We start from the raw sequence: 24066 nt of genomic DNA on the forward strand, positions 1-24066 counted from the left end.
GTACAAGAGAGAGAGACTGAGCTTGGGAGAATGCGGAACACCTTCATTTCCCCACTACAGAAAACAGATAACCCATCTGCCAAAACATGACTATTGAAAACCAAATTCCCATTTCTCCCCAGTGGTGTGTGTACCTCAGAAGGACATATTGAGCAAGTGTGAGACCCTGGGCTCAGTCCTTAGCACCCACAGACAAAAGGAACAAAATGATTCTTGTTATAAAAGTGTCTCACGGTACTATTAGAAGATTTTGGATAGAAAAGCATCTAATGGAATCCTTGCAGTAATTAAAAAGTTTCTCCTTGAAGGTTAAAAACACATTTGTTGTTGTTGTTGTTGAATTTTTCAAGGCAGGAAATTGTTTATATCAAGCTGCCCTGTGGGCATGTTTGTGGGGAGTCATCTTGATTATTAGTTGATGTAGGAAGACCCAGTGGACTCTTAGCCACCCAGGACAGGAGGAAACTAGATGAGTGTCAAAGCTACCAGCAAGCGGTCAGCATGGGTGTATTTGTTTCTCTCCGCTCTTGACTGTAGATACACTTGCCTAGCGGCTTGAGTCCCCTGCTGATGGACTGGAACCTGGAGCTGAAGTCCAAATAAAACCTTTCTCCCTAAGTTGCTTTTGGTCACAGCAACAGAAACAAACTAGAACAGTTAGGTCAATATCCAGAATCTCCTGTCCCCACTGCCCCTGACTTTGGGAGCTAGCAAGAATTAAAGTCCCAGATCGCCACTCAGGATTGGCTGCCCTGACAACCAGCCCTGACAGAGGCTGTGGGGGACCCCTCCGCCACCGGTCATCTCATTAGCATACCAAAAGACATCATAACCATTGGGGATTCAAAAGGGATTGGAAGCCTTGTGCTGGGTAACTGGGGCAGAGAGCGAGCAAGCATGGTGTTCTTACTATGTTATGGCTGCAGGTACCATTTTAGAGCAGGTCCCCAAAGCTGGCCCGTCGCTGACCAAGAACCTGGGGACACAAGAACCTGGAGGCTTCAGCAGATGCCTGCAGGACATAGACCTGTACCTGTTGCACCCATAAAGATTAAATTTCTCTTATTTTGTAGTCAGGATTTTTTTCCAGACTGGAGGGTAAGGTGACGAGACCTCATCGTTCAGAAGGACACAGGGCAGTTTCTTGCCTGAGAAGTGATTAAAAATTAAAGGCAGCATTTGTTCCGGTTAATCTGTAGTTATTTATAGAGATGCATTTTTTGGATTATCTATCTAGGGATAATAAAAGGGCACCAAAGCCTTTATTCTCTTCCTTTCTTTGAAAATCAAGGGCTATGTCCAAACCTGAGGCCCAGTATGGTGAAATAGGCAATTAAATGAGTCCTTTAAAAAAAGTTAACTTTTTAAAAAAGCAGCCTCAAAGGCTGTCTGGCTGAGGTCATTTAGCAGCATAATGCTTTCCAATGAACTAAATTATTCCTTGGGAAATTAGATCTTCCTGGGAGACGTAAACATTTCACCTATGAAAAGAAGAATAGCTTAGTCATATATTGAAGGCGTTTCTTCTGCTGTGTGTCCTACCTGGTGGGAAGAATGGCCATGTGTTTCAGAGAAGGGAACGTCTGCAGAGAGAATGCCTGAGGTCATGCACGAGCATAGTAAAAAGCTGCCAGGTGGTGTGGGGAAGGGTCTCATCCTTAACAAACCAGCAAGTGTAAGTCAGGAAGTGGAAAGGAAGAGGAAGGTGGGCAGTTATTCCAAGACACTTATTCCCCAAACCGATCTCGCTGGAGCTTGGAGCCTGGGTTTGCTTTCTGCAGCCTGCATTACTGTTTTTATCATCAGGCCCCCTTCCCTTAAGGGCTAGCTGATTAGAGAGCTCTGATGAAGGAAAAGGTCCCATCTGTTCTATAGATAAAAGTCATTGTCTGAACCATCAAGTGTAATTCAGCTCCAGCATTCAGGGAAAATGAAGATTAGATGTATTGAACTCTGAATTTAATGTTCATGAATAGTCCTTCATAAAGGAGGATGCGGCCATTATCCTCCTCAGAAGGAAAGTGTTGATAAGAAACCATTTAGAGCAGCGAGATTCATGGTGACATCAGAAGCTGGAGAATTGCCGCCCGCTGAGCATCCAGGTCAACCGGAGCAGCTGAGTTTTTCCCGGGCTGTCTTGTGACTTTTAGGAACGTAATACCCGCCACTACCCATTTTATTTGGGTAGACTTCTTCCCTAAGCCAAAGAAGACTAGCCATGGAAGTACCAATACCACCTCATGTAACGAGACATGGTGACTCCTTGGCTGAAGGAGGTGACTGAAAAGAGTTTCTCCACACTTGCCTTATTCCTGTCCCCCCCCCCCCCATAAAATCCATGCATTTCATTGATTCAGGACAGAGGGGGTTGCTCGTTTCTTCTTGACCTCATTCTTCCTAGGAAGCATTTAGCTGAGGGCAGACAGGCCCCTTTGCTGAGTGAGGAGGTGCTTACCCAGCTCGTTCCCTTCACAACGCCCGGGGCCAGTGTCTGTGGAGTCAGCAACAATGGTTTCATAGTGTGCTTTTCCAGTGGGGGTCTATGGAAAGTTGGTCGTCTGTGCGTGAGGTGATTTGCTGCAGAATTCTGCGTATGCAGTACTCTCCGGATGTGATGTCCTTTAGAGTTCACCAGGAGAGCGTCATTTCTCCAGCTAATTGAAAACAGATACTCGTCAGGGTACGGTACTGGTTCACCCTAAACTCGGAAGCTTAAAACAGTAGAAATAGATTGTCTCCGAGTTTTGGAGGCCAGCTGTCTGAAACAAAGGGGCTGGCTCTCTTTGAAGTCCTTGGGAGAGCGTGTTCTTGTTTCAGCTTCTGGTGTCTCCTGACGTTCCTTATCGGTGGCTGCCTGACTCCAGCCTCCATTGCCTTTCGTCCGAACATTCTCTGGTTGCACAGGGGTCCAGTAAATAATCCAGGGTTACTTCGATCACATACTTTCTCTAGATAAGGTAACAGTAATGGGTCCTGGGGAGTAGAGTGGATCTTTTGGAGGACTGCCATTGACCATAGCACAGGCATTTTACCCATCTTTATTGGCCCATAAGCTTTATTATATGTTCATTATACCTAGTCTAAGAATATACCTTTCTAAAACCATAATTTAAATTAAGATGAAAAAAAGTGCAACCTTAATTTTTCTCAGTAACAAGCCCAATTTTGATTATTCACGCTGTGATTATGCCATTAAATAAAAAGTAGAAAACATGAAAAAGAGCATAATCCCAGTGTCACTTCTGGTTGAACTCATTCAACCATTAAAGTCCAAAGATATAAAAATCCATAAAACACTAAGAACTATTTTACCATCATTTTTACACCAAGAAACTACTGAGTGAGATAAATTTGGGTTGTATTGAATAGATGTTGGAAATAATTGAAGATCATTGACATAACTAAAAATAGCTTATTCAAGATTAAAATCTGGTCAGTGACATAATCCATATGGCACATATGTTATGGGCATGTTTGCAAAGTATTGTGGAACTAAAGATTGTATGTAGTAGATTTGTTTCTGATTTTGTTTTTTATAGAGGCCAACACAGTGTTTCCCCCTCCATAGTGTTGAGAAAGAAGGGAGGATGCATTGTCAAGATATAACACTTCCAACTACAAATCCCATGTGCCAGCTGCAACAGAGGGCGCAGGGAGTCCGCACTGCCCTGCCAGCTTGCTTGGTTTGCTGGGTATCGCTGATGTGCTGGGCAGGTGGTGCTGGCTTGCTGGGAGAGATCTTGCTTGTAGGTGTATAAGGCATGTGGATGTCTTGACCCTCTTATATGGCTCCATTAGTTTAAGTGAAGCCGAGAGCCTGGGCAGCCCATGTTTTCCTGAGATTCAGAAACCTTCTCAAAGGGCCAGAGCCAGTTGGCACGTTCCTGCCGCCTCTCCTGGTGTGGTTGATTGGAAAGTGGTTTCTCCATCCTGGAGTGAGGCAAAAGTGACTATTCATGACAAGGTTAGGACGTGCCCACTTGGATGTTCCAAGACTTGAAATGTAAGGACGATTCCTGGAATCCCATCCTGGCAGGGCTGGAAGGCTGGGCTAGGAACACTGGGTTTTCTTCTTTCATTACTGTTTCTTTCTCCCTGTTTTTTTTTTTTCCCTTAAATGACATTGAATTACTCAAAGCATTTTTATAGTTGGCTGTCCAATAGTATTTTGTGAGGCTTCGAAAACTGTAGTTTGACATTTTGTTTTACATTTTCTTTCCTTTCCTTTGCCCCATAACAGCAAACAAAACATGGAGGTTTTGTCTTTTAAGTCTCTGTCACTGTAGAGAGAGAGGCTATCCAGATCATGCCTTTCTGAAACTGCCTTTTACTCCCAGGTGAAATATGGAAATGTTTCAGAAAGGTCATTTCCTCTTGTTTTCAGTTCCTTTCTTGGGAGTTCTTTGGAGTGTGGGCCTGAGACACGAGCCACCCCACTCTTCAAGCCACTTTTTTTTTTTAATTTGACACGTTACATCCTTAGTCTGAACAGAATTAAGGACTTGAGTGTTCCTGATAGAAAATGCTAGGCGCATCTCTGTGTTTGTAGATTAGTGTATCTTGAAGTCTGGGCACGTCTCTGTGTTTGTAGGTTAGTATGTCCTACAACCTTCATAGGAAAGTCTCTTTCTGCCGTGGATGGTGTTAAACACAGGCTCAGAAACGAGCAAAGTGCAGACAAGTGCCAGTGACGTGCTCAGCCACAAACAGGACATCCAGGGGCTACTGGGGAAGACGGGGAGGGATGAGCAAAACTGTCCCCTGGACATGACAGGACCTCCCAGCAGCTGGGGTTCCCTGCAGAAGACCTGCATAGGCCACCAGCATCCCTGCGTGGAGGGGAAAGGAACATCACACTAACTGAGGAGCTGTGGCCAGTTGGTCACTTCTAGGGGAGGGAGAATCAGTTTTTATTAAGGGCCTGGCTCCTGGTAGGTGGACCACACTTTACTGGAGGGCCCCATACCCGTGAGTATATGAACAGCATAAATTGGTGTTGGTGGGCTTTATTTAATATAAAGAAAAAAATGTCATGAATTTGGGGGTGGTTAGGTACATAGGAAGGGATCTAGAGGAGTCAAGGCGAATATGCTCAAAAAGCACAGTGTGAAATCCTCAGGGGATAAATAAAAACAACAAAGGACCACAGGCTTAGGATAAAAATCCAGAATTCTGCTTCGGCATGCAACTGAAATTGCTTTGGTTGTGTTGCTGGTTAGATCCACCGGGTCACACTCGGTGACTCCGAGGTGGAATTGAAAAGCTAGTCTTCAAACATCATCCGAAAAGCAGCCAGCTCGACATAAATAAAAATAAAACAAAATAGCTCAGTCCTCTCCTGTCTTTTGTGCTACAGCTGGACTGTGTGCTTTTCTGAAGCTCATTGGTGCAGCTGTCCTTTTCCTGTGTGGATTCCATCCGTTTACACAGTCCCCGTGGTTTACTCCTCCCTGCCAGCATCAGCATAGAGAACTGCAAGCTGTGGTCCCTGACCTTAAGGATGTTAAAGCTTTTGGAGTGGCAGACAAGAGACGAATAATTCCAGTCTGAAGGAATCCATGCCATTATAGTGCGGAGATGAGGTCGGTCTTGTGGCCTAGACTCTCTAGATACGTTCTCCAACTGACTGTGTGCGTGCTTGTGTGTGTGTAGGGGATTTGGGGTGTGTGTGTGTGTGTGTGTGTGTGTAGGGGATATGGGTGTATGTGAAGGTGTGTTTATGTGTGTGTAGGGGATTTGGGTGTGTGTTTGTAGGGGATATGGGTGTGTGAAGGTGTGTGTGTGTAGGGGATATGGGTGTATGTGAAGGTGTGTTTGTGTGTAGGGGATTTGGGGTGTGTGTGTGTGTGTGTGTGTGTGTGTGTAGGGGATATGGGTGTGTGAAGGTGTGTGAAGGTGTGTGTGTGTGTAGGGGATATGGGTGTATGTGAAGGTGTGTTTGTGTGTAGGGGATTTGGGGTGTGTGTGTGTGTGTGTGTGTGTGTGTGTAGGGGATATGGGTGTGTGAAGGTGTGTGAAGGTGTGTGTGTGTGTAGGGGATATGGGTGTATGTGAAGGTATGTTTGTGTGTAGGGGATTTGGGGTGTGTGTGTGTAGGGGATATGGGTGTGTGAAGGTGTGTGTGTGTGTGTGTGTGTGTGTGTGTGTGTGCGCACGGGATGTGGGTGTGTGAAGATGTGTGTGGAGGCCAGAGGTTGAGGTTGGTTGTCTTCTACAATTACTCTCCATATTTATTATCATTTTGTTGCTGTTGTTGAGACAGAAGACCCTCAATCTCGAGCTCCTTGGTTGCACTGGGCTAGCTGGCCAGAAAGTGCCAGATCATAGCAAATTTGCCTCCCCTGGGTTATAGGTGCTGACTGTCTCACCGAGAAGTAGATGCTGAGATTTTGGACTCATCCTTAAGCAGCATGCTGCCATCTCTCCTGCCACGCCTGTCAATTGATTAATTATTCCCATTCTCTCCCCCTCTCTCTCTCTCTCTCTGTGTGTGTGTGTGTGTGTGTGTGTGTGTGTGTGTGTGTGTGTTTGGGGCAGGGGACAACCTTGGGTGTCCTTCCCTAGGAACTCTCGGTGTTGCTTTTGAGTTGGGAGCTGTCATTAGTCCAGAGCTTGCCAAGGAGGCTGGGCTGGCTGAGCTGGGATCTGCTGGGACCCTCCTGCTTCTGCCTTCTGAGCACTGGATTACAAGCATGCGCGGTCTTGCTTGTGTTTCCCCTTTAAGGGGTCTTTGGAACAGATTCAGGTGTTCACGTTTGTGCAGCAAGCCCTTTACCCATCGAGCCATCTTTCCAGCCCTGATTGTTTTCCCCATCTATCAGTCTTGCTTCCAGACACACTTACTCGTTTTGCTTTTTTATTCTTTTGTGTCATGTATATGAAGAAGTGCATGACCTCTACTTTAGGACAGATAACAAACATTCAAAGCCGTTTTAAATGTAATGAGCTCCTTCCGTAGTCTGTGATCTTCCTTCCCTTCCTTTCCCCTCTCCAACTCTCCCCTCCCCCCTTCCCTTCCCTCTTTCCTTTCTATTTCTTTTGAGAAAGGGTCTTGCAGTCTAACCCAAGCTGGTCTTGAACTGATGACCTCCTGCTCCTGTTATGGGATGATAGGCATCCACCACCATGCCCACTGTATTGATTATAATGTTTCCTACTGTTACTTAATAAATTACAAATGGCACAAGCTTATTGTTACAGTTTTGAAGATGATGCTTCTGAAAATGGCCTTCACAAGGCTAGTTGGTGATCCCTTTGAAAGATCTAGAGGAGAATTTACTTCTTGCCTTCCAGCTTCTAGAAGCTGCCTGCATTCCTTGGCTCATAGCTTCCCTTCCAGCAATGGCATTGCTGCAGTTTCTGTTTCCATTCTTCTGAAGTTGACATTTTTTTTGTTTTGTTTCATTGAGACAGAGTCTGGCTTTATAAGCCATGCTGGCCTGCAACTTGTTATTAGCCCAGACTGGCCTGCAACTTGTTATGTAGCCCAGGCTGGCCTGCAACTTGTTACATAGTCTAGGCTGGCTTGTAACTTGCAATTCTCTTGCTTTAACCTCCAAACTATTTGGATTATTGATGTGTGAATGTGGATATAGGATTGTACCAGTCCAGGTACCATTATTCTTGCCTCTGTAGTATTAGGGCCCTGTGCCCCCATAGGTGTCTTGGGTCATTGAGATGACCCAGGAAGAGAATTTAAAACCTTTTAGTTCATCACATCTGAATCCTGTTCCAATACCAGGAACCACGTTCCCAGGAGTTAGGGATTTGCCATGGCATATGTGGGGATGTTACTCCTCCTCCTCCTCCTCTTCCTCTGATGATGATGTTGGTGGTGGTGATAGATAGAAATGAAGATGAAGAAGAATGACTATTGGTATTGTACATGCTCCCAAGCACTTTTAATATTTTATTTTTAGAAATAGAAATAAAACCAAATTCTTTTGTCCCCAAACATGGAGAGAAAAAAAAAAAATGTAACCTGAAACCAGACTGGCTTGATTAAAGCTTCCTTAGGATAACTGAAGATGACTTCCTCAAAGACTTCCTCAAAGAAATGCCTGGAACTCTCTGGAATGTTTACATGAGCCCCCTTTTTGGGGGTGTATAGAATTTATTTAGTGGGTTATAGAGGGAGAGAGGAAGGGTAAAAGGAGGGGAATGGGGAGAAAGGAGAGAGGTAGAAGGTGCCACTCTAGAAGAAGGGAGGCTGCGGAGGAGACAGGAGATCAGCTTGAGGAAGTGGGGGGAGGTTGAGAGTGAGCAGAGCTTATCTTTTAAAGGGACAGGGAACAGGGAACCCAGGTGACAGATCAGGCCAGCAAATTACAACGAACTGTAGGCTGTTTTTTGTTTGTTTGTTTGTTTTTGCTTTTGCTTTATGTCTTAAAGCCACTTATGAGTGAGTACATATGATATGTGTCTTTCTGGGTCTGGGTGTTACCTCACTCAATATGATGTTTTCTAGCTCTAGCCATTTGCCTGCAAATTTCAAGATGCCATTTTTTTCTGCTGTGTACTGCTCTATTGTGTAAACGTACCACATTTTCTTTATCCATTCTTCAGTTGAGGGAGCCCCTTTTGATTCAGTCATTGAACAGCTAGCAAAATGCATGTGATCAACTCTTCTAACTGGTGTGGCAGAAATGAAGATATTCTAAAGGGACTCAGTCTCTCAGGGTGACTGTCAGGTGATTGGAACGACTGACTCCAAACAGATGGGAATTTCCGCAAGAACATTCTGCTCTGGGAGGGAAAGGGACAGGTCAGAGGGAAACGTGTCTCTAGGGAAGAGACTTCACAGTTCTGACAGCTCAGAACACCTCACAGGATGAGGCTGAAGCCCAGGCAGTGATGGGTCAGTGGTGGGTGGATATCGCTTACAAGTGCATATCCCTGATCCTCTGTTTAAAATTAAATCTCACCCTAGAACCCTAGAGTTGAAGACATACTTGGAGTGTAAATGGAGACTGATTTTTTTCTTTTGTAGTAAAAGACTGCTCATTCATTTCCCGATTGCTCAGACCCAACAGAAATTATATTAATTACAACACTCTTTGGCCAATGGCTCAGGCATATTTCTAGCTAGCTCTTACACCTTGAATTAACCCATTTCTATTAATCTATGTATGGGCATGAGGCTGTGGCTTACTGGCAAGGATTCGGCGAACACTGTCTCCTTCGGCAGCTACATGGCATCTCCTTTGACTCCACCTACTCTATATATCTTTGTTCGGATTTCCCACCTGCCTTTGCTCTGCTAAGCCATTGACCAAAACAGCTTTATTCATTAGCCAATAAAAGGAACACATAAACAAAAGGGCATCCCACAATCATGGGAGTTTACTGGATCTCTTCCAGGTGGTGCATTGAATAAGTCTCTTTTCCTTGCCTTTTACTTTTGGCTTAACTTTTAAGTAGATGACTGACCAAATCTGGCTTGGGTGATCCTTAAATTCTAAGACAGCATCAGTGTAGCACAAGTGACTATTGTAAAACATGTAAGGTGCTGAGGACGCGTGGAGATAGGTACACTTTGGCTTAGTGGTAGGAGGGAAGCTTTTGGTAGAGGGGCCAGCTTTCATATTTGAAATAGCCAATCACCTCCTTGTGTTCATATTTGAGATAGCCAATCACCTCCTTTCTTTCATATTTGAGGTAGCCAATCACCTCCTTGTGTTCATATTTGAGATAGCCAATCACCTCCTTTCTTTTATATTTGAGATAGCCAATCACCTCCTTTCTTTCGTATTTGAGATAGCCGATCACTTCCTTGCTTTGGGTCCTATTTAGTGGGGCATTTTTCCCTAAAAGACTCACAGGAAGTTTTGTATCTGTGTCCACCCCCAGATCCTTCCTGAGTGTACATGTGCTCATGCACACACACACACACACACACGCCCATGTGCTTGCACCCACACACTTGTGCACACATGTGTGCATACATGCACATGCACATACAGAATTTTGAAACCCTAATATTCTGCCAAATCCACAAACCAGTCTCAGTGCTTGGGAATGATTATAGGCCAGAATGGTCGGTCATATTCAGGAGAGTAATAACAAAAACAGAATAAGTGAGATAGCAACAGAAATGAAATGACTATTAAAAACACTTGGAAAAAAAGACCTCTTGCTTTAATTTTCCTTCCAATTTATTACAAATTATAGATCTGCCTAGCAGAAAAAAGAAATGAGGACAAGCTGTTGCTTTCTAAGAAACACATATCAGACAGATCGTTACACAGCCAGAGGACACACATCTAATTTTGATTGACACTTGGTATATCCATTTGCTAGCTTTTCATAGACACTCTCCTCCACCAAATACCTTAGTGACTTTCATTCTTCCACTTTCCCCGTCATAGTTTCATGTGTTGAGTGTTTTGTCAATTTATGATAAGTATAAATTAGAATAGTTTTATTTTAAGTAAATAGTACACATTAAAGTAAAAATTTGTGTGTGTGTGTGTTTGTATATGTCTGTATCCATGTATACACATGGCCAGAGGAGAATGGTGTGTGTGTGTGTATGTGTGTGTGTGTGTGTGTGTATGTGTGTGTGTGTGTGTGTGTGTGTCTAAGTTTGCACCCACATATACACATGGCCAGAGAATGGTGTGTGTGTGTAAATTTGCACGTGTGTATACACATGGCCAGAGGAGAATGGTGTGTGTGTGTGTGTGTGTGTGTGTCTAAGTTTGCACCCACATATACACATGGCCAGAGAATGGTGTGTGTGTGTGTAAATTTGCACGTGTGTATACACATGGCCAGAGGAGGATGGTGTACATGTGTGTGCACTTTGTGAGCACATGCATGCCTGTGGACAGAGATCGATTCAGGGGTCTTCTTTCACTCCTAACATTATAGTTTGAGACAAGGAGCTCACCAGTTGGCTAGAGGAACTAGCCAGTGACTGCAGAATTACTGTCTTACCTTTCTAGGGCTACAGTTTCAGGCACGTGTCACTGGGCATGACTTTGTACATGGGTGCCGAGGATCCGAGCTCAGGTCCGCATGCTTGCCCAGCAGTGCTTTACCCACAGAGTCATCCCCCAGCTCGAGCCTGTTCTAACCATCCTGTCCAGGACCCTCATAGCTCACCATTCTCGATACCGCTGTTCCAGATGCTAAGCACGCAATTCCAGATGTTAAGCATGTCCCTCTACAAAGCCCCTTTTGGATCTGTGAACCTGGCTAAGAACACCTCTTCAGGAGCAAGTTAGCTAACTCAACTGCTTAGCCAAGACGGTTGGATGAGCCGGGAGAGTGTAGATAGATGAGCCACCCTTGGGTACATAAAGAAACTGGTTCTGGCTGTGTCCATATATCTCCTGAACACCAAAGAATCTCTTTCCTAATGCAGAATAGTTTATTAGATTGGCTACCCTTCTCACTGAACTGCCAGGGTCCTGCAGACTCTCTTTAAATATTCAACTCCCAAAGAGAGCTGGGAATCTCATTTGTCTTCCTGACCGCTCTGTGAAGGGAGATTTAAATCAAAGGTAGACTCCCACAGCAATCCCGTTATCTCCTTTCAGGCAGAGCTGGTTTCAAATCTCCGTCAGTTCCTTTGGCAGATGTGGTGTTTGAGCATCTACTTTCCATCAGGTCCCAGACATACATGGACAAGTAAGATAAAAAGGAAATGTCCTACAGATACTTGCATCTCCCAGAGCTAAGGCTTGATTTCTATGGGGCTTTAGACAGAACGCATTATTTGCAACAGGAAGTAAAGCATAGGAGATTGTAGAAGCCTTAAAGTATCAAATTCATTTGGTTTTGTTGTTGTTTTCTCATCGTTGACCAGGCTGACCTCAGACTTGCTGTTCTACCTTAGTCTCCTCAGTGCTGGGACGATATCGCATGTTTCACCACAGGCCCTATATTAATATGAATGTAGACTTTGTGAGAAGGTAGGAAAATTGGCCATGAATTAAAAAATATGGGTTTCGGTGGCTGAGTGCCTTGCAAGACTAGGTGGGATTGGAGAGCTCCGATTCAGCGAGAACCTGCCTTAGTACACATCAAGTTGAGCATCGTGGAAGAAGACACCGGACACACATATGCACGTTAATGATTGAATAACTGAGCTTGAATCTAGCTGGTGTCCAAACTTGAGGCATGTACCTCAATGGTAGAATGCTTTGTCACTATGGCTTTTGTCCCCAGTGTCATGTAGGCAAACTACGCCAACACTGTAATCTCCCAGGTAGTATCTGCAGATGGAGACAACTCATAAATAAAGTTTATACAAGTTACTGAAAACTTGCCAAGGAAGGGTTTTTGAAAATCAAATTTCAAAAGTTCTCTCATGCTGCTTATTGGTGTCACTCATTCAGACGCATCCAGCCTTGGTGTTGAGTATCAGGAAGCGGGAGCTGAGCTCCTTTGCAAAGGCCAGTAAGAGGCCCTAAAGTGGCTTCAGTGCAGTGACAGATGAGGGAGCCTTTGACTCCTTGAAGAGACCATAAAGGCTGTGATGGAGGGGACACCTGAACGACTGCACCCAACCCTAGAGGGCGCTCTGCATCTCTGAGGTAGTGGTAGGCAATAGGAAGGAAAGTCAAAGGGGTACTTCGTTGTTGACCTTAAAGACAGCATTACAAGACTGCCTAGCCTGAAGCCATTTTCAAATTAATGCCCATGGCTGATGCAGTCACTAGTCCCTTTCAGTTAGTTCTAAAATCGTGGCTCTCCATTTGAATTTAGTTCTGCCAAATGTATCCTCTGTCAGATTTCCAGATTTAAGCAGTCAGTTCTTTTGAGTGAGTGATATAGGCTTATCAAATTAATACACTTTAGTTAATTCTTTATTTCAGTGAGTTATATGGACTCATTAATAGTGATTACAGATACCTATTTATTACACAGTGGATTCGTAGTGAATTACTAAACAAATTGGTAATATTAAATGTGTATCTTGGTATCCAGAGTTAGTGGAGGACAATTGCATTTTTTCCTAAAAATGTGTTTTGGTGTCTCTCTTATGCACAGAATGTCCCCATGCCATTTGATCTTACTCAATAAGATCAACTTACAGACTCAGTAAGCCTGTTTTGAGTGAAAACCGCTGGTGGCTTTTTTTTATCTTCCTTCAAAAAATAAGAAGATACACCTCCCACCCCACACCCCCTACCCACCATGCTTAGATACCTGGATAAAATGCATCTGAATTTTAACACAGCAAGCCCCCCTACCCTGCTTATAAAATCTCCTCTCTGTCTTTGATAGTAAATTGAATGGCCATGCAACGGCACCCTGGGCTCCAATACTGATGGGGTGGTCCCACATACTAGGTTTATAAATTAGGGCCCCTGGAGCTGTTTGTTCAACTCTGCCTACTGAAGCCTGGCTCTAGAAAAACAGGACAGAGCTTTACAATAATATTCTCTTTTCTTCAAAAGACCCATGTAGTGGCATTTCAACTGTATTTTAATAAATAAAGACCGGCTGAAGATCTGAGAGTAAAACAGCCCCACTGGTCAGCCTTACAGACCAGGTTATGGTAACACACACCTTTAATCCCAGTAGCCACACTAGTTGCCATAGAAACCAGGTGGTGCATGCCTTTAATCCCAGTGGTGCGCGCCTTTAATCCCAACTCTAGAAAGGAACATAAGATGCGGGGAGACATCTCCCAGACACAGTTTCATTCTGAGATTCCTGAAGGCAGGATCGCCATTTCAGATTGAGGTCGAGGTAAGAGCCAGTGGCTGGCTGTTTTGCTTTTCAGATCTTCAGGTTGAACCCCAATTTCTGACCCTGAGCTTTTATTAATCGTGCTTCAGTTCCACACTTCATGGCATCCGTATATTTCCTTTAGAATTGCTGCGTATTTACTACTTAATTCTTAGTATTTCAGATGACGATGATATATATCATGTAATAGAGGCATCAAATGCCTTTGGAGTTTTGCAGCCTCGAATAATTTTCAAGATCTCTTACAAAATGTGATTTTTATGATACTGTGTTAACAAGCTGTGACCCGTCTCTCTCAAGGCCAATAGTTAGCCCCTTTATAGTCTAGGTTCCGTATCTTTATTCGGGAGATGTTCTGAACAATTGATAGGACATTTGATTACCTCTCTTTTTCTAATTCATAGTCACTCAGGGTAATTTCGAGACTCAAACAAGAGCCTTCTTTTAGTGCCTTTTATATTCTTTAGAATCAATTTACAACTTCGTAATGAACTGAGAAGAAAGGCAATCAGCAAATAATATGCAGTTACTGGAAACTGTTTGGTCGTTTTGAATTTTTAATGAACACTTAAGAGTACCCATAACCTTATAATTGACACAGCCAAAATCTTAAGTCAGGTTCTTATCTGATACTTCGGCCTAGAATCGGGTCTATATTCTGTCTTTGCATCAGGACAAAGAGACCTGCTAAGCTGTTTATATTTCTATTCCTTTATCTCGGATTTAAGGACGCATACACAGCCCTCAACTGGGTTTTCTTCTCTCTCCTGTGCTGTTAAGATGCTATTAAAATATTATTACTCTGCAGACAACTTTTCTTGACATCTCTCATCTTTTCCCCTCCTATCTTTCTCCCTTATGAGTTGTGAAAATTTTGTCCTGATAAAAAGAAAATAAAAAACCTACATATACATATGTGTGTAGTTTATATATATAAATTAATATATATATAACATAAAATATGTCATTATATGTGATAACATAATAACACATTACATGTTATATACTTATATAATTATAAAGTATAATGTGGTATAATATGATATAATCATATATAATGTGATATAATTATATAATGTCATATTATTACCTTATATGTAATAATATATTATTACCTTATATATAATAATATGACATTATATAATTATATCACGTTATATATTATATATTATAAAACATTATCAAAATTCGGCTTAAATAACCCAAACCATTTGATTCCATGCAGGATCGCAGTTTGCTCCCTGAGGGGAAGAAAAGGACCATTTTGAAAGAGTAGGCTGGTCTGTGAGCAGGCCATGAGGAAGCATGCATGTTTGATCAGCTTCCACTACTGAGGGACTGGAGCGGGCATGCTGTCTTCATCCTCTGTAACCTAGCTGTGCGTGCCAGAGTGGCCTCGTTAGGGTTTCTATGGCTGTGACGAAACTCTGTGACCAAAAGAGCAACTCAGGGAGGAAAGGGTTTATTCAGCTTACACGCCACAGCACTCTTCATCACTGAAGGAAGCCAGGGCAGGAACTCAAGCAGGGCAGGAGCTGGAAGCAGGCGCTGATGCAGAGCCTTGGAGGGGAGCTGCTTACTGACTCGCTTCTGCTGGCTTGCTCAGCCAGCTTCCCTAAAGAAACCAGGACCGCCAGCCTAGGGATGGCACCACCCTCCCCCATCAATCACCAATTAAGACAATACCTCACAGGCTTGCCTACAGCTCATCGCATGGAGGCATTTCCTCAATTGAGGATCCTTCCTCTCTATTGACTCGCGCCTGTGTCAAGTTGTTACAAAACTGTGCAGCAAAGTGAGCATGCTTCATATGCGACATTTTCAAAAGGGGCTGGAGACCTGTCTTCTTCAGAAGATATGCAGGTGGTACCCACTGCCTAGTCTTTCTGTTCCACTGTTGACGAAGGAAGGTCCTGGTGTTTATCCTATGGTGAGGGGTGCCTGGCAGCAGATAAAAACTGACTTCTAGGACTATGGCTTGTCTTAGGATATCCTGCCAAGATTCCTCAGGGGGAACCCTAAGGAATGGGGTCAGGTTTCAGGGCCTCCCCTGAAATTTGGGAGAAGAGGGATTGACTTATTTCTGATGTAAATACTGTTCTAGGAGAGTGGACGAAGCTGGACTGCGTGTTTCAGAACACAGAATTCTGCTCTTTCGTCATGCCTCACAGGTACCACCGCGTTCTCTGTACTTTGAATCAAACATATTTAATTTGATGATTAACGTTTGCTTTTCCGGAAGAGAAACTTGCACCCAGCACTGAGAAATCTGAGAGCTGGGGACAAACACGGCTGCCTCAATGAAACGAGGTCCCATTTCCTCACTGGTCAGGTGCCTGCCATGGCTCTCAAACGTCACGGTCCACCTCCTGGTTCTTGGGGTATGTCTATTATCTAACTAGTTCTGGAAATGTGTTTTGATCAGAAGCCATGCTGGAGCCTCATGCTTGGAATCTGGGCTTTGTATCTCAGCTCCTCTTCACTTTCTACCTCTGCCTTTTGACGTCACAGCAGGACGGTGCCTGCCAACACCAGCAAGCTTCAAACAGCGGCAGGAGCAGAAATTGGATTTTGAGGGATTTTGTGGCTCTGTGTTGGGCCGCCTTCACAGCTGTTCCGGGCCACCTGTGTCTGTCCTTGATTCCCTCATCCAGTAGAACAAAGTGTGGAAGGGGCTTTAACAAGCGCGTGCTGGTAGTGTGGACGGGTGGTATGTGGGGCAAACATGCTTTCCTTTCTGTTTTTTTTCTCCAGCCTAAACTAGTTAGTGCATTGTCAGGACCCTTAGGGTAAAGGCAGGAGTGTGAAATTACAACTGCATCAATAGCAGCGATAAACAGACGTTCTCTTTTGTAAATTTCACACTCACATACTCTGCCCATTGTCCCCGTCTGTTCAACTTTGACCTGGCTTGTAAAAGCATCTAGTTATTAAAAATAGCAACTATATGTCAGGCACATCTTAAACTTCTTTTCAGCCTCGTTTTAATAGTATCTATGGTGTTTTGTGTCTATCGAAGTTTCAAATTTCATTTCCAAGATAGAGCTCTTGTTTGTCTTGGACTGTAAGACCCATTGGTTATATGGCCTGTGATTTTAGCGGTAGCGGGATGTGAGGAGCAATGTTAGGGTCATGAAAATAGAATTTCAATTTTTTGATAGTTCTCATGCTTTCACTTATGGTTTCTCATAGTTCCTGCCCTCTTCTGTGTGTGTGTGTGTGTGTGTGTGTCTCTGTGTGTGTGTGAGTGTGTGTGTGTCTCTGTGTGTGTGTGAGTGTGTGTGTGTCTGTGTGTGTGTGTGAGTGTGTGTGTATGTGTGTGTCTGTGTGTGTGTGTCTGTGTGTGTGTGTCTGTGTGTGTGTGTGTCTGTGTGTGTGTGTAAACTGGGCTCATTTCCTGCCCTCGAAAGATGTTTAAAATAGGCATGGTGGCACACACCTATAAGCCCTGCATTTAGGATGTTGAGGCAGGAGGATCAGAAGTTTAAGGTCATCCACCGCTACATAGCCAACTGGAGACCGGTTGGGGATACATAAGATCCTGTATCAAAGTTGACAAAAATCAACGAATAAAAGTCAAATAATTGTGAACATGATCGGCTGTGGAAAAATGTTCTGTTCTAAGACAGCTGTCAAGAGTGCAGCTGCTTAGATCTTAGAAGCCTTGACGTGGGCCGCAGGCTTTGCGGCTGGAGGGCTTTGGCTTGTCCACCGTTGTGGAGTCTCATGCTGTCCTGACTACTGTGCCCCTTCACCACCTGCTGTTAATGTGGTCCTCTCGACATCTATCTCCGTGGCGGCACAATTTGGCATTGCTTTCAGGAGAGGGCTTATATTTCTAGTTCCTCCTGCCTCTCTTTCTAGACGAGGATGATGCCAAATCTTATGAAGGCAAACCACAAATTCGAGGGTGGCGGTGGCGGTGGTGGCAGCTCTTCTGTCCTTGGAAACTCTTCCCCTCTTCCTTTCCAAACAGAAGAAGGAAACGACTGACCTCCAAATGGCCTCCAAGAATACAGCAACACCATGACAAGATTGTTTAGTTCACAGTAGAGACGCCAGATTTTATTTTATTATATGTTTTCAAAAAGCCGATATATTAAGAGCTACTTGCTTTGGGACTTGTAGAGTGTAGTAATCTGTAGTAAATCAAGAACTGAAGATGTCACAGTAAGCTGAGAGCCAGACGAAGTGGTGGGGACATCACTGTGCCTCTGTGGTCAACAATGACCTTTAATGGTTCATGGTCATTGCTTTGCTATGGTTCGGACGGCTGGCTTTAACAACTTTGAATCTGAAGTCTTATAATTATAACTGGCTGTTCTGAAGCTGGTAATTAGACCTACTGAAGGCCTCCCACAGAAGAGAGGTTTTTACATAAAAATTTTGAAAACAGAGTAATTAATGGAGGATTATTTAAATTCCTCTTCTGTAACGTTTCACTTAAATGTGGAAGCATGGTTTTAGCCTTTGGCAAATCCTGAATTAATAATTTTAGAAACAAGGGCAGCTGTGGGAAAGATTTCTTTTTAAATCTTGGTAGAGAAGTGGGACCTTTCTAGTTTACTGAGCATGTATCTGCAATTTCTCAGAAATTAAATAATATGACCTTTTGATAGGATCCAAAATCTGAACGTTTAAATACACAACTTCAAAGTAGTTGACTTGAAATCCAAAGATCTGTTTTAGGATCCTTTGAAATTTTTATTCCCATTTCAGTCCAGCAATGCAAATGCGCATATATATATTCATTTTTATTATTCATTATATACATATATATTCATTTTTAGAGTCTGCTATTATACTTTTACAGATAATTTTCTTATATTTGGCACTGCTTCAGTCTATTTGTGTAGGATTTGAACGTGAGTAGGAAGAGACAGTAGTTTGAAAGAATCGAGAATCATGTAAAGGTCGTACCTAAAAACTAAAGAGGAAGAGATTGAAGGGACATAGCTGAGCTACTGAAGAAGAACAGGGTGGAAGGTTGAGATGGTTCACAGAAGTCCTTATGCACAACAAGTGTTCTGTTCTAGGCGGGGATTGGCTGCTCTCCACTCTAAGTGATGGAAGAGCTGAGAGACAGAGCTGTAAAGGCAGAGAGGGGATCTTTGAAACGTATTCATTTGGTGGCTGAACTAAGAACTGTCCATCTAAAGTATATTAGTAAATATACTAATAATTCTCCCCTGTTAGATCAGCTTGCAGATGTCTTTTTAAAGTTGGGCACAGTTTGGTCTTTAGTTTTTTGAGCTCACTGTTTCACACTCTTTGCACGGACTGGGGACTGGCTGACTGGGAAGCATTCCCTTCTTCCTTTGCCCTGTCCTTCTTCCCTACCTACCTCTCTGTTTGTCTGTATTAACACTTATCTAAAAGGGGTTGCAGATTCTCTGATCCTCCCAGGATAGCTTTTGAGTTGGTGTGAAATGGTGGCTTCTACCTTAAGGTCGCTTCCAGTTCTAAGATGTAATGACTCACTGCGAGTCAACAGGCCCCGTAGCCCTTAGCTGTTTCTTTTCTTGTCTCCTTCCCTCCAAACCCATTTTTCCTTACAGTATGAAGAGTGTTTTACGTTTAGTTGTTGTTCCGAATCATTTTATTAGCATTCCCCTTTCCCCGAGGTTCTTGTAGATTCTATAACAAAGTCAGAAGGTGACTACTGATTAGGAAATGTTCCCTTCTGTGTTTGAGTTGAAGCGTCTCTTTTCCAGTTATTCATTGTTCTCATCTGATCCTTAATACTGACGCTGTGTTCTGTGCAAGGTAGATCTTTTCCCATCAGACTCAGGACAGTCTTCCCAGAGAGATAAGTCACTGCCCAAACTGAGATCCTCCTTCCGTGTTGAAAGTTGATAAGGGCTTTTAGTGTGCACTGAAGCCAACTGTCAGCAAGCACTCAGTGATTTCAGAAGTGTGAATCTTGGATGTTCGCTGTCAGGCTTAGGGGGCAAATATTAAAGCATTGTGTTTTAGAGAGGGATTTAGGGAGAATATTGATAGCATCCAGACACCCAGAGTAAAAATCCTTGGATATTATTGGTTCATGTGTTGTTGTTGTTTTTTTTCTCTTGAAATTATATTAGATTTTTTTATTTTAGAAAATATTTCTTTGAGACAGAGTCTCTTATAGCCTAGGATAGCCTCTTATTTGAAATGAAACCTGTGCTCTATGAGCTTCCGTGGACGGCAGACCTCGTTTTCCGAAGGGGTCAGACTTGAGACCTCAGAGTGTGAGGGCACGGCCCAGAGACTGACAGTTTGTTCTCTTATTATTGGTGACATCTAGATCAGTCTTCCACCTTTTCTTTCAAGCTTTATAGTCCTCAATACATTAAAAAAAATAAAATAAAAAAATAAGAAAATTCCTGTTAGCCTGCCAAAATTGGTTCCTATGATATTTAATCAAAAACCTCATCAGTATACTATGAAAAGTAAGGTACCCGCGGCCGATCATATTTTCCAACATTGGTCCAACATTGGTCCCACCCGTACACATCCTGTTTGACCTGTAACTTCTTGCAGTGTGACTTCACACGCCTCCATTGAGGAGTGGGAGTTCGTGTTCCCGTTCCTTAAACCCAGGTGAACCAATGGAACGTAGAGGGATGGAAAGGATGCCAGTTCTTCAGAGACACCATAAAAGGCAACGCCACTTCCTCTCGGGCCTCGTTTCCTTTATGGTTTTTAGAAATAAGTATCCCTAAAGAACCGTGTGTCACAGGCTTCTTGGCCCACCTGTGGCTCGGCTGTGAGAGGCAGTGACAGGAAGAAGCCCCGTCACTAAGAGAGTGCGCCTTAAGGGGATATCAGGACCCCAACTTCTTCCTTGTTTTCACCCCTCCCCAATTCAACGACATAAATAGCTTTGTCTGTCATCATCTCCTTTGAGATAAGCTTTGACGTGGGTCCAGAGCATCACTTCAGCTGACTGTGGGCTGAAGGCAAGATGAGCAATAATAAAGCTTTCCTTTGGGAAAAAATTTGCATTTATTTATTTCCTAGTGGGAGGAGCACTCTACCACAGAGCCTGCCACTCGTCAGAGCTAGTTCCCTTCTTCCAGGTAGGTCTCCAGGATTGAATTCAGGCCTCCAGGCATGGCGACAGGTCCTTTTACCCACTGAGCCATCTCACTGGGCCCTTTCTATGATTTGTAACGTGTCTTAAGAACCTTTTACAGCAGTGGAAAACTCATGGCGGAGCGCGGAGTCCAGGCACTCCGAATCTACGCGTAGGATAGATCCTAGGGAAAGATGGCAGGAGAATGGCAGAGGAGCCCAGCTGTTCTGGTCCCCAGCTATGTTCCTGGCTTTGGGGACAAGTCTATTGGTTAGTGAGCAAGAGATCACATGATTTCCCAGCTGCAGCTTAGGAGGAGGCCCAGCTGTCTTGGAGTGGAGCAGGCGTAAACTGTCTTGAGTCCCTGTTCAGACCACAGATTCATGAACACAATAAACACTGTCATTCTTTTAAGCCATTTTGGGTTTTATTTTGACAACGTACAATTTTTATTAATAAATTTTGCAAAATAGTGATGACTGTCTAAACATAAATTTAACAGCAAAGGTTTAAAATTGTGCATATTGGCCTTTGTGGCATGGCAAATAAAGACAAATGTTTTCTATTTTCACGCACAGGCATTAAGCCATAATACTGTCTACAAATTACAGTGGACAAATTAAACTCTGGAATAATTAATACACGTTTGGATAGCCGCAATTATATGAGTAGTAATGAATAAACGGCCTGTGTTTGATAGACTCTAGATGTCATGTTGTAATATTTAATGCTCTTAAAACTTAATTCTTCATTTCCATTTAAGGATACATTTTCATACACGTGTGTGCTCATATGCAAGCTGAAGACTCCGTTCTTTGACCGTAATCACAGACTCACACAAGCGACGGCGCTCGTCTTGCTTTGATGAAGCAGTGCGTTTGCTCGCAGTCTTTCTTCTCTCCGGGCCTCGTTGTCATCATAGTACTAATGAACATCCAGCTGTAAGGCGTTTTCTCATTTAGCCATCAGTCAGGGAGGGCTCAGCCCATGGTGGGTGGTGCCATCCCTGGGCTACTGGTCCTGGGTTCTATAAGAAGAAGGTTGAGCAAGCCATGGGAAGCAGGCCAGTAAGCAGCTCCCCTCCATGACTTCGGCATCAGGTCCTGCCTCCAGCTTCCTGCCCTGTTTGAGTTCCTGTCCTGACTTCCTTCAGTGATGAACAGCAATGCTGAAGTGTCAGCCAAATAAACCCTTTCCTCCCCAGCTTGCCTTTTGGTTATGGTGTTTCATCACAGAAATAGAAACCCTAACTAAGACTCTATCTATCGATCTATCATCTATCTGTAAATATATATTTAAGTAAATAATTTATATAAATATATAAATTAAATAAATATATTTCTCTATCTCTCTCTATATATATATCTTAAGTAAAATGAAGTTTGAATAGCGCAGGCTGCTGTGATGATGTTAGCAGCAGCCAGTACTTGTCCATTGAGTCCCAATTTCTTTTAACGACTTGCAAAGATTTGTGTGTTCTTCAGTTGACGTTACTGACTGTAGGTGTGTCCTGAGTTCCTCCTCTGATGTGCCTGTGGTAGCTGGAAACTTCATTTGCAGAGAAGCACTATTGGTGAGATAGTCTTAGAACTCAAGGTTAGAACCGTTTGGAGTTTAGTTGACAGGGAATACTGATTGTTTTGAGGACGCTGGTTACAAGCGGGGCAGTTTTCCTTTTTCTCTGCTTCAATGTGTCTGTGTACAGTCCGTCTACATCATTGGATGCAAGCTTATTAACAAGAGGATGCTTGTACTTGTGGCTGTCTTAAAACGCTTGATTGCAATGACTGCATTTGGAGAAGCTACGTACTACAGGAATGTTTAATTTACTACCCCTTGAAGGAGTCTGTAGCGAAGACTTCTAATATTATGTTGTGACATCTTCTTTCAGACGTATGGAAAATCCACTATGTTAAGGGTCATCTCCATCTAATGGTACCCCATCTCCAGAAGGCTGTTCTTTAGGCTACTGTAGCCCCTCTAGTGGCCAGGACATAGATGCAATGATATACATGGGGAAGTTAACCTGTGTCGGATAAAGTTTCAGTGTGCATTCAATACAAGTAGTCATTCCAGGCAAAATCAGCTGGGTATTTCCTTTAAAACCTGTTCCCATCTATCAAAGGGATAATTGAAAAGCTTCTGCACCCCAATAAGCCCCTCCGCGTTAACCCAAACAATAATGGAGCTGGGATCCGGCATACCATCTTCATAATTTAGAAGAGATATTTCATTGATCTCTCTTCTGGCTATGACAGAGTCTAGGCCGTGTACAATAATATGAAATTGTCTGTGGAAAGTGTCACTAAAGTCTTGAATCTTGTTGAAATGTGGGATGATGTGGCAGTTCGGAACTCTATCGTTTAGGAACCCCACAGCAACTGCAGCCTGGGTCTTTATCTAAAACCAGACAATGCCAGATTTCGCAGGAGCTGCACTCTAAGTCACCCGCCCCAGTGGCTAGAACTCTACACGGATCTAACCAAGACCGAGGTGATTCAATGCTTGTTTCGAAATGCAGGCATGTGAAGGGTCAAGATCACTCACTCAAGGGACTTTTTTTCACAGTCCCAGCAGCCCTTCCAGCCTCCAGTGTCTACCCACCCACCGTCAACAGACAGTTTATACTCTTTATTAGAATCAGACCTTCTATTTAGAGACAGGATTACTGATATGGGGTGGAGTTAATTGATTTAGTTCTCCCATTTCCGTTTTATTATTTCATGTCCCTTCTACCGATATTGTAAAGTTATTTGATGGGAGTAAGGTTACAGAGTTTTACTGTTTATATTAGTTGGGGTTCTCGAGAGGAATAGGACCCAGCTAGTCCAACTCCATGCCAGGCACTATGCAGTGTTTAATAAGAAAGGCCGCATGCACGTAGCCTAGTGCCTGGCATGGAGTTAAAGGGAGACTTGTCTGGGTCACGTAGTTAGTGACTGGGACCCAAACCCAGGACAAAGAAGCACCAACTCAGGGTCTGTGTGTTTGTAACGGCCATGCTGGATATGCACAGTGGCTGAGTGAGCTTTCCACATTTTTTTCCTTCTCTCTTTCTTGACACTCTTTTTAAAAAAGGGTTCTTCACACTGGCTATCCCATTCTACACGTTTCGCTTTGAGTCAGAAAGACTACACTTCTACACCTCCCATTTGGTGTGAAACTTAGTCCTGAAGTATTATTAAGGTATATTGTTTACCCTGTTGGGGAAAGTGTGAAAACAAAAATTGTATGGGGACCTGTTTAATTGGTGACATTTACTTACATTAAACCGCGTTTATTTTGTATATATGGTGTGCATA

At 43.3% G+C, this 24066-nt stretch overlaps 1 protein-coding gene and 1 pseudogene across 2 annotated transcripts in view; one reads left to right on the forward strand and one right to left on the reverse strand.

Annotated features, from left to right (window-relative positions):
* Ppm1l (protein phosphatase, Mg2+/Mn2+ dependent 1L) overlaps positions 1-24066 on the forward strand; it is a 207390-nt gene that overhangs the window by 72868 nt on the left and 110456 nt on the right. The window lies entirely within an intron of this gene.
* LOC142836622 (NEDD8-activating enzyme E1 catalytic subunit-like) overlaps positions 22131-24066 on the reverse strand; it is a 41184-nt pseudogene continuing 39248 nt past the window's right edge.

This window comes from Microtus pennsylvanicus, chromosome 16 (genome assembly GCF_037038515.1).
Source record: "Microtus pennsylvanicus isolate mMicPen1 chromosome 16, mMicPen1.hap1, whole genome shotgun sequence".
NCBI classification, from domain to species: domain Eukaryota; kingdom Metazoa; phylum Chordata; class Mammalia; order Rodentia; family Cricetidae; genus Microtus; species Microtus pennsylvanicus.